Source organism: Maylandia zebra, linkage group LG5, assembly GCF_041146795.1.
Source record: "Maylandia zebra isolate NMK-2024a linkage group LG5, Mzebra_GT3a, whole genome shotgun sequence".
Lineage (NCBI taxonomy): Eukaryota > Metazoa > Chordata > Actinopteri > Cichliformes > Cichlidae > Maylandia > Maylandia zebra.
The window spans coordinates 31,724,596-31,741,196 of record NC_135171.1 but is presented as its reverse complement, the minus strand read 5'-3'; the positions used below and the strand labels follow the sequence as shown (position 1 = coordinate 31,741,196).

Here is a 16,601-nt window from a genome sequence, read left to right as displayed (position 1 = left end):
GTAGATTGGAAATAATTAGACTGACTGCCTACAAATATTTTTGCCATAAACCCACAGTACAATCCCCAGTCTTTCAGGAGTAAGGGACAGACTGAATGAGTCAGCAAAAGAAATCCTTATTTATACTGCAACTTCTTCTTCGATGTTGCTTCTAAACCACGTCTCATTCTGCTGTATGTTGGTGTGATTACAGCTGTTTTGTGTGCACTAGGACTTGGAAACCAGGACAAAGCTCGATGTTGGTGGGAATCTTTGCTGCTTATAATACAGAAAATGCAGTGCCTTTTGTAACTTTTAATTAGGCTGATAATCAACAGTTTACCTCCAAAGACACAAAGTCCTTTATTTTTATCTTGAATTTAATTTGTCACCTCAGATTGTGCACAGATGGAGCTGTTATTTAATTCTAAAAAAAAAAAAAAAAAAAAATCTACTGCATGGAGCATGTCAAGAAAAAAAAAAATTGAGATGCAGCTAAATTTCTAGTTTTGCTTCTTTCTTACTTTTTTCTTAAAAAAGAAAAAAAAACTCAACTTGTTAATTAGTCACTATGATCATCCCCAACTCAAATTGAAAACGTTCCCTCACTCACGTCTGCAGCAAAGCAAATTATTAATGGTTAACAAACAGATTATTGACAGTCTAAGTGTTAGTTTAACTTTGAGTTTTTGTGCATTATGCACAGTGAGGGATGATGTAGGAAAAATAAAATCCAGGTCACTGGAGGAGCGATCATGGCCTCGATTAGTAGTCTTCTACTCACATACTGTCCATGAAAACCTCTAACTATCCAGGCTGCCGGAAGTTCATCACATAAAAGAGTTTAGTGAAATATATCCTGCATTTGTTAGCAGCTAACAGCTCTGACTCCAGACTTTAAATGAACCTTTTATCACCAATCATTATGTTTTTATTACTAAAGCATTAGAAAATAAAAGCATGCACAGCAGGTAGCGGCATCTTAATTTTAGCTGCTGTGACCCTCGCTGAGGTTGTTGATTAACATGACAAACATCAAAAGCAGCAGCTTCAACAAGCAGCAGATAATTAATGTTGATTCCATAACAGCTAAAATTACAGTTTTGGTTGTTGTCCAGTGAAAACGGTCTCTACAGCCAAACAGAAACATGACTCTGACACTGAGCGCTGTTTCGTATCAGATAAATATCAGGAGAACCACCCAGTTTAACTTCTAAGGGTATAATATAAATTTCTTATCAGCTTCACAGTGTGAATCAGGACCTCCATTATTTGAATCTGATTCATATTTAATCAACACTTCATATCATCTCCTGCTCATCTAATTTTCTGGTTCAGGCTACAGGCTGCCGATGTTTATTATGGCACTAATATAAACTGTAACGCACAAACAAAGGTGATTACCGATCCGAATTCAATATTTGACTCATAACTTTAGTTACTTTAAAGTGATGAAAGCTGAGCATAATTACATTGGATGAGCAGATTTGATAAAATAGCAATGCTCATCACATCTCAGGAACTCTGCCAACTACTGAGACTGACTCTTTGGTTGAGCTCATTTCAAGAGTGTTGACAAAAATGCTGTTTCTGAATTTTCCTCCTGCTGCTCAAACCTTCCTGTCTATCATAAATGCACAAACACCCACATCTCCACCCACTAAACACCTGCCAAGCAGCACACACACTCACACATCCACACGCAGGCGTTATGTAAGTGTGTGTCAGGAGGACACTCTCAGACGGTCCAGTTACAATCATCAATCCTGCTGACGCCTCCATGTCATCTGTGTGGATATTTCTATAAAGCAGGTGGACAGTGAACCCACTGCAGTGAGGTGGAGGCAGACTCCCATCCAATACTAGACTCACACATGGCCAAAATATGGTCTGTGGACCAGATGCCGGCCCCCTGACATCCTGAAGGGAGAATTTAACACGTCCCCAAAATAAAAAAAAAATGTAAAAAGTTTTAGCTTGGGGCAGGGAGCATGCAAAAGCAGGTACACCCAAGCCTTCAAAACACATTAATAAATACAATACTTTGTGATAATAAATAACAGGTATCAGCTGTCTTTTTGCAACGTTTCATCTGGCAGGCAAACTCTAATGCCTTGAACTCCAGTTTGCAGCTGTAATTCCTGCCCTCGGTGACCTCTGTATAGCCAACCAGTTCTCTGCATGCTGCAGGTTCAGGTAAGAATGACCCTTGTTAGTTGGTCACAATCGATATCCAAGAAAAAACAAGGACTGCAGTCCAAGATATTGGGAGCTAGAGTCTGTTGAACCATGGGATGAGAGTCTTGGTACCACCACAGCTGTGACCTGATAACTCTACGGGTAAACACAAGATGGGAGCTAGCTAGCTAGTGAATGAACATTCAATATAACAGAAGGGATTGTCCAATAGTAAATTGATCATGGATGTTAAAAAAAAAAAATTAAATGAAAAATATATTTGGCTGACTAGTAATATAGCATGTGGAAGACATTGTATCTCCCCGCCCCCAAAAAAAGAGTTATTAAATAGTAAACATACGCTAAGCTCAGTGATGCCTGTGGTGGTACTGCAACGTATTGAAAATCTGAGTTACCTACAAAATTTAAAACAGAGGCTAAAAAATTAATTTTAATTAAATCATAATTATGAATAAAATTATCCTTAAACACATTAAGCATCGATATGAATTGTAGACACTGAAAAAGGTTTCTTACTGAAAATTCTTGATTTTTTTTTACCAGGTGTAAAATCCCCACGTTTTTGTTATGTCTGCAAAAACGTGGGGATTTTAACATATTTCAGGACTGTATGTGTTCATGTGTCTGTTTAGTCATTTAATGTGTGGCGCTTCATTTATTATATCCAATTCAGTCTGGCCCTCAGAAGAAAAATGCTGCATGCTTTTGCTCTCTCTGGACAACTGTGAGTCCATTATTGCGTCTTCTGTCATGTTCGCTGATCAGAGGAACAAAGGTCGACTGTGCTGAATCCTCCTTCATGCTTTGAAGAGTGTTTGTAGTCACTTTAATCCGTCATCTCTACCACTGGACTAGTTTCACCAGTCTAACGCTAAGAAGCCTTAAGCTTCAGTACTGTTGCTATGGTTACCTGCACTTGAACATACAAGAACAGGTCTGATATTTCCATGTCTTGCACATGCTGCTGGTGCAAGTGAGTTGGATTGAAACAAAGACCAAATTATCACCAATGTGAGGCTCATGATAGATTCTGCATAACGTACATTTTATTTAGCCTACTTTTTGGGGGGTTTTCGCCATTAAATTACTTGCAGTGGATCTCAACTTTGTATTTCAGTGCCTCCAGAATTCAAACAGTTTTTTCTTAAAGAAACCAAATGTTTTCTAATCCATTTGATATTATTTTTAGAAAGTAAAAAAAAAAATAAAAAAAAAATGCTCACGCAACCTGCAGACCTTGAAATGAGCTTGTCCAGTATATCTTGGAGCAGATCAGAAAACATTTAAATGATTAAAAGAAAAAAAACAAAAACGCATGTAGCTCACTGGTTAGTGCACTTTTCAAAGTGCATTCCCCAGTGTTAGTTTTGGGCACCACTATTTTGTTTTTGGAGCCAAAAGTGACCAAATTTGGAAAAAAAGGTTTGAGTGCAAAAATTATCAGCTAAAAATAGAAGACGTGGTTTACAAGCTGTATCCATAAACCATATGGATACAATGTGCAGACACATACTTGTTAATTAGTGCTAAATAGCAGACTGATAAAATATTGCAATAAACATAGAGCACTAACTTCTTGGATCATCAGAGGTTTTCATTAAAATTACTCAAAAGCCACCTACACCATAAATATTAGGGTGAGGCAAACAATTAATTTTGATAGTCGACTAGTCACCGATTATTTTTGCAATTAGTTGACTAATCAGATCATGCATCCACTGGATGTAAAACGTAGTTTATTGCATCAGCATGCGTCTGCGCTTATATAACTATCATTAGCTTACAGCTTGAAGTGTTTAAGGTATGTGCTAACGAAAAATAAACCAAAAATGATAGTTTAAACTTTTAATGAATTTTGCAGATTGTCTCAGTGGAGTTTAATAAACTCAGCCGTCTGCTCCTTGCTATCTAAAATATAACAGGACACTGGAGTAAATTCTCTACTATCTCACACTTCTGTTTAATCAGTTTTCTGTTTGACGTTTATTCAGCTGTGTGAAAACGAACTTTGATCTCAGCCAAACAGATTTACTTAGGAACAAATAAAAGACTGAAAAAGCCAAACAATAACATTTTTAAGTTATCTAAGTGACTTATATATATATCATGTTTAACCTGAGTAGCGAAAGACCGCAGGGGGTTTGAAAACGACTTACCGGGAGTCCACTGTTCTCACCGGCTCTAGTGAGCCTTGAACCCCGGCTAGCTATCCTAACATATGTCTCCGAATACGTCGCAGCACTTTTACAAATATGTGACTGAACCGAACAGATATTTGATCTTTACACAGCTACATTATTTCCTGAAAACATGTTAAAAGTTTATTTTGTGACCTAGAAAGAGTAATAAAAGTAATATTAAAACTAAGTAGCTACCGCCATTGTTGGAAACAGGAATTGGCTGAGCTGTGCAATGAATTCTGGGATAGGTTTGGTCATACGCCCGACCCATCCTTCAAATCAGGGGAAAAGTAGGATGCGTTTGTCGGCTGCATTTGCAGAAGTCTTCGAATTTGGACAGGCTTCAAATGCTGCCTCCGAAGGATGCGGTTCCTGAATTTGGACACAGCTACGATACCGGAGTTGCTTCTTCTTCTTCGGGGTTTAACGGCAGCTGGCATCCTTGTGCAGTCAGTGCTGCCATCTTCTTTTTCAGTCCGTTATTACACTCTGAAATCCTACTACTTATTCCTGTCTTTCAGGATCTCACAAGGCTTTAAATGAGGCGTCGACTATTAAATTTGTGATCGACGATTTTGATAGTCGACGTAATCGTGACTAGTCGACTAATCGTGGCAACCCTAATAAACTTGGTGTTGAAATTCAGTTTAATGAATTCATCAACATGTTCTTTTCAAAGCTGGGAAACACAGGAGTCTATGGGGATTGAATCACTTTTGGAACCAGCCTCAAGAGTTCATGAGATGAAATGCACTTTTTGGTACATTTGAGTGTATCTTGTTATTTGATTCAATTTCAAATAAAAATGTGAGCTAATACAAATATTACACTAACCCCAACCATGAGCATGCAAGTCAACCACAAAGACTCCCTTTGTGAGACACACTAGAAACAAAAAAAGAACATTTGAGCCCTTTTCAAGGGCTTCAGCTCTCATGTTATTCATAATTTCAGTTTGTTAACCTCCAATTCGTGGCGTATTTTGTATCTGCAGCTCATGGGTACTGCTGCCTGAGTGAGGATTTCCTGCTTAAATATTTTACAATTGAATAAAATGGATAGCATGCAGTCATAGTTCAGCAGTTCTTTATTACAGTGGGATGACCTCTTTTTTTTGCCAGCAGGGATATGAAAAAATGATAAAGGCCAATGGCTCTATTATAACCACAATCACTGAGGCTCTGCAGAGCAGAGAGCATGCATATCTTAAATATAGGCCTGAGCTTCTCAAAGCTGCACTGCATTCATTAATTTTTGATGTGAACTTACATAAGAGACAAAGTGAGCGCTGCAGGGTCTGTCTTACAGGCAGGGACTCCGCCTGCAGAGGGGTTTCCACATTTCACTAAATCTTAAAACCACGTCCATACAAGTGTAATGGATGGTGTTTTTGGATGCAACAGGCATGGATGATACCGACTGCTACATGAGCATGAATCTCCACAGGTTGTGAGGTGGATGGTGTCATGACAGTGACAGTATAAACATGTCCACCTTTGAAGATGTTGCTATACTTTTTTTTTTTTTTTTTTTAACAATAGACTGATGCCTTTATATGTCTCCTTGTAACAGCAAAACAGCAATATGTAAATTATTGCATTTTCTTAATTTATGTGCAGTAAAGTACTTTAATGTGATAGAATGATTTCCTGTATCAAAAATGACAATGATAATATCCCAGAGTTGATGTCTTTAGATTGATAGTTGTTTTGGAATCAACCAATTGTCATTATATAAAACACACACACACACACACGATAATGGATTTTACCCATAAAAGAGCCTTTCTTTTGAAGAACAGATCATCACAAACTTCGTACCAGTGTCAATGGTAAAAAGCTGAAATTACATTTTACAATAAAAAGTCTAAACACTATAAAATGTCAGACAAGAAAATAAAAGCTCCAAGATAAAAACAACCTGAAAGCAATAAAAGAGTTAGTTTGTTCAAATAATTTCCAAACCGAGTCAAAAGATGAGATGAGATATATATTTGTATTATTTTAATACTTGAAAGGAAGCTGAAAGGAAGCGGAGCTCCGCTAAGAAAATGTAATAAAAAAGGCAATACATTTTTAAAAAGTATTTTCAGCACAAACAGCAACTTTAACATACAGAAGAATGAACACCCAGCGGTTCAAAGTTCGGCAGTAAGGGAGGAAGCGGTTTTGCCTCGGGGTGACTCAGATCACATCGATCTGTAAATCAAGTCCCAGATGGTTTAGACTCCATCTGGGGTCTGAAGGTCTGACTCAGTGAGATCACAACAACACACTTGTTTGCAGTCTCATTGTCAGTGTAGCAGGTCAGCCTGAGATGTCAACACTTGCAACGAAAAAGGCATATGGATAAAAACCAGCACGAATGTCTCGATGTACATCTGCGTCACGCCTCTTGTTTTAATGCCCACAGCAGCCAAGGAACAGCTTGCATTTAAGTGAAGTAAGAGCCACAATTGTTTTTCACTTTTACTGCAAAAATGGCTGCTAAGCCAGTGTCTACAGACTGAAAACAGAATCAGATGAGACTGCAACAAACAGACGCTTCCTATGCAGTGCTGCAATTTAATAAGTAAAAACAGTACATGTAGAATCTTAGGGCGAGGGCTTTTTATCGAGTCACCATTTTGAAAGCAGAGCTGAATACACACAGTGAGACAGCATGTACCACACAACAACATGTATGGCAGTTTTACTTGGTACTTCAACAACTACACAGACGCAGAATGAAGCACCAGCTCCTCTTTTCCGTCCACTTGGTGGAGAAGCGCTGATTTACAGCAATCTACCAAATGGAACAAAAATAAAAACACATGCTAGAGCCGCTCTTCCATACAGAACGGACATTGGTTAAAATTAATATAAATATATATCCGGCCACTATACGAGTCACACCTCTTTACATTTACTGTCTGATATTCAATATCCAACCTAAAAAAAACATTAATTGAATGATGAAACCTTCAGCCTGCCCCTGAACTATTAATGTTAATAACAATTTAATTTTTCACAACAAAGATACCAGCTATGTGCTGCATGTGGTGCTGTTAAATAGTCTTCTTAAGAACTGTTATGGAAGGAGCAATTACACTCTGCTGCAGACACGGATGAGTAGGCAGTGCTGTTATACTTCTTAGAAGTCTGACTAGTTGCTACATTGTAATGTGAAGTCTCCGCTTCTGAGTTGCCATCTGACTGGACATTTATGCTTCAGTGGGGAATCTAGCTAAGTTGTAACCGCAAACTGTGGCGTCGACACAGCTCACAACTCACAGCCTGTATATATCCAGCTACTCTTACACTGCAGTTTTTCATTTTAAGAATACCCTTCATCAATTTAAATATAAGGAGTAATAATTTAAAAAAAAAAAATCTAAATTCATGGAGGGAGATTGCTGAAACTATCAAAATGAATACAAGGGAATATACCAGCATTGCAGCATTTTATTTGTTTCTATCAGCTGGTACCCCACATAAAACATAGGGACACAACCACACGGTAATTAACACAATGCACCTCGCACGAGAAATGTTGACAGCAACGGCGGCCACTTAAATCGGTTACATTTTAGGCTCTACAAGTAAATCACTGCAGAAGTTTAAATCAGGCCTGATTATGAAATTCATATCCCTCTGACTCAACCAGAGCCAAGCAGACTCACAGACATGGAATCTATAACATGCTTTTAACTGACTGACACGACCAGAAAGCATCTGCGTGGCCATAAAAAAAGCTGGTTAAATTCTTTGAATACCTATACTGCTTTTTTTATTACCACTTTTAGCAAAGAATATGCCTGCGAACAATCCGTAAACAGCGTTGTCAATGTTATGTTGATGGTGTTGTTCAATAAATATTAGTGTGTTTTTGTATAAGCTAGGATGTGTTTTGAACCTTCACCTTCAGCCATGTTAAACCCACCTGTAAATCCTGTGTATTCTGAAGCTAAATCTTATGAATCTTTTGTGCATTGTGGTTCCCATTTCCCAAGTCCTTAAATTCTCTCTTGCATTGATGGAAAACGGCATCAAGGTCAAGGAAAAGTGATTAGACAAAGACACGGGGTTACTTTTTGGACTTTTTGACCACAGCCTTGGTTAATTCTTCTTAGGCTAAAGGAGCTAGAGCCTCATGCAGGCCGTTCAAATGACAGACGCACTGAGTCAGCATACGTCGTCTCTTGTGGTCATCAGGACGACGGCAGCAGCTTGAGACAGATACAGAACACTCGACTGTCTGCAGGTAGGCGTGACCGTGTGTCTTCAGTGGGGACGAGGTCGAGGTTGGTGAGATAATAATGATCAGCATGAGAGCTGGAATTTACAACGTACTTTATTTTTAGACATTTTTATTAACATCACTTCAACTGCATGTAATATAGCTACTTTGTATTGCTTTAGAGCACAACTGGCTCCACCTGTCTGTTACAGAAAGGCAAGAGATATACACCCCCTGCTGCAGTAGCACCCATTACATGGCTCTGTAATACACCGTTATAACCAAGAAATCTATTCAGGAGATTATTTAAATAAGGCTGGGCAACAAAGATCCTAATTTTGAATGTGATCTGCTCTTAAAATGCATCACCAAATAAATAGCAGCGCAGTATGAGGCCTGCTCCATTAAGGGAGAAGAAAAACAATCATAATTACTAGGGGTGCAACGATACAACAATACAAAAGCGAGTTTATTACAGAGAAATGGCTCTTTCCAAAATAAAAGCTATACTATACGCTTCTTCTGGGCTATATTCTCAGCAGCATATAAACATATCAGGTCCCCATAAGGAGAATCACGTGCTAACGGCTGTCTAAATGACTCGGGTAAAGTTTGTAGCATGTGTGCTTGTTGGTTTTGTCTGCTTCCACTTGTCTTTGCACTAGTATGATGTCAGAGTAAATGGGCTATCATATTCGTTGTGTTCCCACTAGTGCTGTCAGCGTTAATCTCGTTAAAATGACATTAACGCCACAACACGGCAAATCTCCGTTAACAAGTTACCGCGGATCGCCCCGTGCTTGGGGCTGGACGGCGTCAACACGTTAACAAGCTAACTGCGCTACCGCACTAGTTCCCACAAATTGAGCATTGCGTGGCACATCCGACATACTGTTTTACTTTTGTCCATGACGCGCTTACCATCAGGGTCATGCTTCACATGAAAACCAAGATAGTTCCAAACGCCAGATCTGAATGAGAGTGGGGGAGGTTCAATTTCGGGTAGCGTTGAGGTAGTTGCCATGTTGCAACGAGCTTAGCTTCTGTCTTGCTAGCTTGCACTGCGCTCAGTGGATCTGCACTCGACAGTGCAGCCTAGGCGGAGTAGTCGAACGCAGATCCACTGAGCGCTCAACACAGACAGCATCGTCAGAAGAAAAGTTGATAAAATAAATAAAAAATGTTGTATTGTTTGATAAATATGTGTACCGAACCGAAAGCACTGTATCGATCGGTTCAATATCGATACGAGTATCGTTGCACCCCTAATAATTACTCTGGTAATTATTGAGATGATGGTTATTTAAAAATAATTATTCTAAGACTTTGAAAAAACTGTACATATTTTTTCTACTTCTTCTTTTAAAATTGGATTTTAATTATATCTTAATTTGTTTTATATAGATTATCTTGTTTTAATAGTCACTGCAAGCCACAACTGTAGCTGAAATAAAAATTAGACGAATGCCTTTATTTTACATGAACTTAGCAAAAGCCTGAACAGCTGTGACATTACTAAGATGACACTTAGTTTGTAAAACAGAAAAAACATGAGGAAAAGGGTTTCAAAGACGCAAAGAAATGGATTTTAATTCTGCCTCAAAAACATCACCATGTTGGATTTTTCTGTATCTCAGAGTTTTCTGTGGCGGAAGGACAAAATACTTTATACGCAGGAAAAACCCAGCAAGTCGTATCTGATGTATGCTGATAATGAAATAATGTAATGTACTAAAGAAAAAGGATAAAATGTAAAAACCTTTTGACTGGGGTGAGATGCTGCATCAGCTAATTCAATAGAAATCTCTTTTCTTGAGCAGAGTTTTTGGTCATTAAAAACTTTTCCACTATAAATAACTGTTCCTGCACCATAGGTTTGCCTTCTTGTGGGTCCCAATTCCCAGGAGAAGAGAGGGAGTTTGGTGTTATGTGGATTGAGTGATGGTCAGCCTAACGGTGCAATCTTCAGGTACAAAAAGTGAAGACAGATCATTTTATTTTCTTGGCCAGTCCTGCAGGTAAGATCTGTGTGTGGGAAGCACTAAAGTAAATCCATGACACGTCAGTATCATCAGATACTGAAATCATAGTCAGAACAGTTTCAGCCAAGTGCTTTACAACCAATCTGCCACTACAATAAAGGCAACAGTCCAATTTACACATAAAACTGCCACTGGACTTACCAGAACAGGTTGCCTGTCTCTCACATACCTGACTAAAATTATCGTAAAATTATGAAAACGAGGTTCATTTGTTTCCCAATTAACTGATGAGTATAGATAATGTGAGAAAACAGTGAAAATGTCCATCACAGTTTAATCACAGCCTGGGGTGATTTGTCTAGCCTGCAGCTTGACACCCAAAGCAGTTTAGAGTGATATAAGCGATCAATCAACTAATCTGTTCAGTTCTAGTTCGATCAGATGTAGGCCACCTTGCCTGAAACAGCGCCCATTTAACCTCATAATTTATTTATCCAAAAATACAGCGTTAACCTTCAGCGGCAAAAATCAGTGATGCTGCTGTTAAGGTTTAGCAACAAATAACATCAAGATGCACCAACATAGGTGTGGCAGGACCACTTCATTTGAACCACTTAATGAGAAATCTAAATAATCCTGTAAACTGTACGAGATGGTCTAATACGACCATTGTTATACATGGAAATAGCATTGATCTATCCAGTGAAGACATTCAATGAACATGTTTTGTTAGTTAGTCAACTAATTCACTGACTTGCAACTAATTTGATTACCAAATGACTGTAAAAAGGTACCCGCATAACATCTACTCCATAGATATAGAGTAGTATTACCAGATGGCCATTTTTAAAAATATCATCATTACTTTTAAGCCACTTATGTATAACTAGGCGTGAATCCTGTCTCATCTGTTGTATGGTGAATTGAAGGGGTCCTTATAGACCCTATGATGTGAACACAGGGGTGTCCTTAGGAGTTTTTCCTGGCATTCTTATGCTCATCTTGAATTATAACGTTTTCTGTCACATTTTCTTCTACTCAATTAAGATTAATATAAAATAATTCTTTCATCGACTTCCCAAAACATTTTGACATTGAATAACCATTGGCTGTCCATCTTTTCTTGATGTCTAGTCTTGAAAACACGCCATAAATCCGACTCAAACTCTTGACCTCTCTCTTGACCATTCATCCATTTTCTTCTGCTTATCCAATTCAGGGTTGCGGGGAGGGCTAGAGTCCATCACAAGAAAGGCAAGAAGATGGGTACTTCCTGGACCCTGCCTCCAGGCTGACACAGAGACAGACAACTATTCATGCTACCATTCATTTAACACCTACAAACAATTTAGAATCACCAGTTTACCACCAGCTTAGCTTTTTGACCATGTTTGCTGGGTTTCCAACAGGGATGTCCAGATGATGTTGATAAGATAACACGCAAGAGATGGCAAAATTTTGTCTTCAACTTTCATTCTGGAACCACATATCAACCAAGACACCAACATAAAACAGTGGTTTAACATAAACTTTACTTTGCTGTAACGTCTAACAAAGACACCCAGGCAAGAAAAAGTAAGCCTAGCAGATATGTCTGTGAAGGTTCTCAGTCATCCAGGTCATCGTAGTCAAAGGAGCTTGCAAAGAAAGGCGTCTGGACTTCTTTAAATTACTTGAAGACGTTTCCCCTCTCATCCGAGAAGCTTCTTCAGTTCTAAGGTCAAATGGTGGAGAGTCCCAGATATAAACCTAGTGGGAGTATCCCCCCACAGAGGGACAAAAGGACCCCCTGATGATCCTCTAATCGCCTGAGCCAAGGTGTGAAACTGGGTGTGGGTCCCAATCAGCCAGAGAGAAGGAACACACACGTAAAGGAAGCCCTCAAAACATGCTTCTATCCTAAATGGGCGTTCTTAAAGTCAGCAAAGAGGCACAGAAAAGAAGACCAGACACCAGCGAGGGAGGATAAGAAGGACAGACGCAACAACATTGTCATCCCCTATGTAGCCGGTGTATCAGAAAAACACAGGAGAGTTTTCTCCAAGCATGACATCCCGGTGCATTTCAGACCCAGCAACACGCTCAGACAAAAACTGGTTCACCCGAAAGACAAAACGCCAAAACACAGACTTAACAATGTGGTGTATGCGGTACAGTGCAGCAAGGAATGCTCAGACCTCTACATTGGAGAGACCAAACAGCCACTTCACAAGCGCATGGCACAACACAGAAGAGCCACCTCCACAGGACAAGACTCAGCAGTCCATCTGCATCTTAAGGATAAAGGACACTCTTTCTAGGATGCCAATGTTCACATTTTGGACAGAGAGGACAGATGGTTTGAAAGAGGAGTGAAAGAAGCCATCTATGTCCACTGTGAGCGACCATCTTTGAACAGAGGCGGTGGTTTACGACACCAACTCTCTTCCATCTATAATCCAGTTTTGAGATCCCTTCCCAGACGCCTTAACGCCCACTCACATCCTGGGCCATCTGATCTCAGGAATTCGCATGATAAGGTGGGGCCAGGTTTCACAATGAACTCACCCGAAACTCCGGCTGATTGGGACCCACACCCAGTTTCACACCTTGGCTCAGGCGATTAGAGGATCATTAGGGGGTCCTATTGTCCCTCTGTGGGGGGTTACTCCCACTAGGTATATATCTGGGACTCTCCACCATTTGACCTTAGAACTGAAGAAGCTTCTCAGATGAGAGGTGAAACGTCTTCAAGTAATTTAAAGAAGTCCAGACGCCTTTCTTTGCAAGCTCCTTTGACTAAGCCTAGCAGACAGTAAATGTTTGTCTCCAACATTGGCACAACCTTTATTTTGGAGCCATGCTTGATCCAAGGCTAGATGTTGACTAGAAAAGACAGCCAGTAGGCAGTTTGGCAGTGTCAAAAGGTCAGGAGTTTGAGTTTCCCTCATAGTATTTTTTTTTTTAATTTGTTATGTTGTTGTAGTCCATAAATAAAAGGATAATATACAACAGTTCCTTATCAGAGACTTAATTTGTTAGAAAGTCCAACCAGAACATCTAGGTGATAAGGAGGTACGTCCAACAGACGACCCTTGTTCAACTGTCATTTTCAAAACCTTGTTTAAACAAAAGCGAGACCTTAAAAAAGTGGCTCAATGCATTTGCCTGACAAGAAAATGATCCCTTCTCTAGCCCTAGGGGGGAGACACAAAACCTTTCAAGGTTGCCAGGAAGAGCATCTGGTGTCAAAATATGCCAAACCAAATAGGCAGTGCTACCTGCTGTGCTTGTGAATGGAGGACTAGTTAAAATCTTTAACCAGAATTGAGAGACAACGGTTATTCAAATTTGAAATGTTTGCTTGGTGTTATCATAATGGTTGGAAGCCACATAGTCAGATTTCATTCCAAACCTCGATAAACTGTACAGACTTCGGTGGAATACAAAAAACTAGCCATTTTCCCTTTAGAATCAAGCAAACAGCAAAGTCATTGCTGTCATACTTATAATTCAACCCTTTTCAGCAAAGAGTCTTCAAAGTTTCCCTTTCTACTAATTTCATTTTGCAAAAACCCTCTATGTTCCGATAATTTGCAGCAGCAGAAATCAGAAGGAGCAATGCCCTCTTTTGGAGGTCACAAGCTGAGGAGGAGTCACCTCATGAGCCAAGATGCGGGATCCCCCCTCCTTTCTAACGCAATAAGGCAGGACACACCCAGCTACAGAGGGGAGGAGGAGGAGAAGGTGGAGATGGATGAAATGAGAAGAGAGGAAAAAGAAGCAGAACTGCTGCTGCTCCTCCTCATCCGCCCAAATAAGCCGATGACGTAAGGATGGTCCTTCCTTAATTAAAATAAAGCGCAGTCGGTAACGATTTTTCCACCCTTGTTCAATACCGGCAGCCTTGAAAACGCAGAAGTAGTATTTACAGTGCGAGTGCTAAATATGGGGGAACCACTCCAACAAGCTTAACAAGCTCATCCTGAAGGCGCCACATTCGTGTCAACAGTGTGAGGACACCACAGTGATACAGAAATATACACAATTAATATCACAACAGGGACAAACAACCGCAGCAACCAACGCTCGCTGCTCAGAGAGCTGTTTTTAACCAACTTACCACAGGTCCTGTGTTTTTTCTGATGGTAAAAGGCGCCTTTTCCGGTTACCACTGGAAATATCACTCGGAAAGCAACACACTCAAGCCAGAGACTGTTAACAAATTGTTTCCAGGCGCCCGGAGACATCCGCGGGCGGTCTGATTCCTGCCTCGCAGCCAATGCACCAGCAGATACGTGCCTCGCTGTCGCCCGGGGAGACCTGGCACCAGAGCGCCATTAAGAATCTGCTCTTTTTGATCTACATCTCCTTGTTGGGTTTGTGAAAACGCAATTTTGTAGCCATTAATAACAATTTACAGACCTTTTAGAAACAACCCTTCAATTCGGCATACCCCAATGACACGTAAAAATGTAATATTCAGAATAAAATAACAACTTTTACCAGCAGGCTCCTTACTTTGGCAGGCGGCAAACTAACTAGCAGTGCGTATCCAGTTCAAAAGTTGTTTTTTTCACCAAAAGTGAGTCATCGTCTGTAAATTTTACAGGTGTCTGATTAGAAACTATTGCACAATATCACAGTGTATGCTTTATGGGTATTTTAGTTTGTCGAAAAGCGTTTTAAGTTGGATTTTAAAGTCCGCATTATGAATGAAGACCCGACTGCGTTGACTGCAGGGAGGGAACGGCACGTATCGGGGCTGTAACCTAGCTAACAGCCGGGACGTTTGGCGAGGTGAAAGAGACAGAAACCGTAACTCGGGGTTTCTAAGAGACACTGTTGCTATTAGGGAGGAAAATACGCCAAGATGCGTATTAAAGTGCGTCGGACTGGGATAATTGTGCGTTCACACCTGTGGAAAATCCCAAAAATCTCCCTGTAGTTGCTAATAATTGGGTGTCAAGGTAAAGAAACGGCAGTTATGAACGTTACCCGGATGCTGAGCAGTGCGGACAACTTGGGGGGGGGGCACGACAGACCCCTTAAAACACAGCAAAATGTCACTTTCACGGTCTCCGACAGACTAAGCGAGCCTTTCTTGGCTTTCAGCCACAAGTGAATTGAAAGATTGTACAGACTCGTGGTGAGTTAAGTTTAATTAAGAAGCAAAAAAACACTGAGATTAGACGTTACCTCCACTCCGTGGATCTTCGTCCAAATCACGTCCTGTGGCTGAGTCGGAACGGTTGGGAAGCGTCTTTAGTTTAGAGGGGTTTGTCCATTTCCCAGCAGAGCTCCAACTTGAAAACTGCAGTGGCGAAAAAAATGACTGACAGGCCGGGTGGTGGTTGGTGGATAAAACCTTGAACCGTTCCTGACGTTTAAACCGTTTTTAAATACATCAGTAGGGGCACCAGCTCTGTTCCTGCAGTGGTGGCGGCAGCCCCGAGCAAGGAAAACAAACCAGATCCAGATTCAGTCAGAAACGAATCCTTTAAAAGGAGAAGATAAACTCACCCTCTCTCCCTCTCTTTTTCTCTCGCTCACTCACTCTCTCCCTCTCCTGGAATAAAAGCAGAGGAGGGAAAAGGCTCTGTTAACAAAGAGCAGATCCAGAAAATGAGGACTGGTGGTGTGTTTGTGTTGCTTAGCGGTGGGTGGAACTGGAGGTGGGGTCCGGCACACTCAACCAGACCAGAGGAAACACCAAAAGTCCGGATCAGATCTTTTCCTGCCAAGCTGGGAAACTGAAAGAGAAGGAGGTGAGCTTGTGGTGGCGAGCAGGGGGGAGGGACCAGACCGGGATTGCCCTGTTTTTAAGGTGGATCTATGAATTAATTAGGTAACAAGGCAGAAACAGAGCCCTGCTCTCGAGAACAGCCCCGGGCCACAGATGCAGTCTGGAAACTCAAGGGGGGGGGGGGAGAAAAAAAATCCAGATGTATGGAGTCTCTTTTCAGCCAAACAAATCGTTTAGAGATAGTACGTTTAGAAAAACTGTTGTCAGACTAATTTTGAGATAAAGCTTTTTAAAGACTAAAGCCATAGTTACTTCACG

The 16,601-nt window shown here is 40.4% G+C and overlaps 1 protein-coding gene across 6 annotated transcripts in view; it reads right to left on the bottom strand.

Moving 5' to 3' along the window:
* The window catches only part of LOC101473100 (plasma membrane calcium-transporting ATPase 1), a 131,900-nt gene extending 115,641 nt beyond the window's left edge, over positions 1-16,259 (bottom strand). For 5 of the 6 annotated variants that reach the window (XM_076884215.1, XM_004547402.5, XM_076884213.1 and 2 more), the window contains exon 1: positions 15,737-16,259. The gene's annotated coding sequence lies outside the window, so the exon portion shown is untranslated. The remainder of the gene's footprint in view (positions 1-15,736) is intronic. The other variant, XM_012918124.4, reaches the window with a different exon arrangement.
* Between the last annotated feature and the right edge of the window lie 342 nt (positions 16,260-16,601).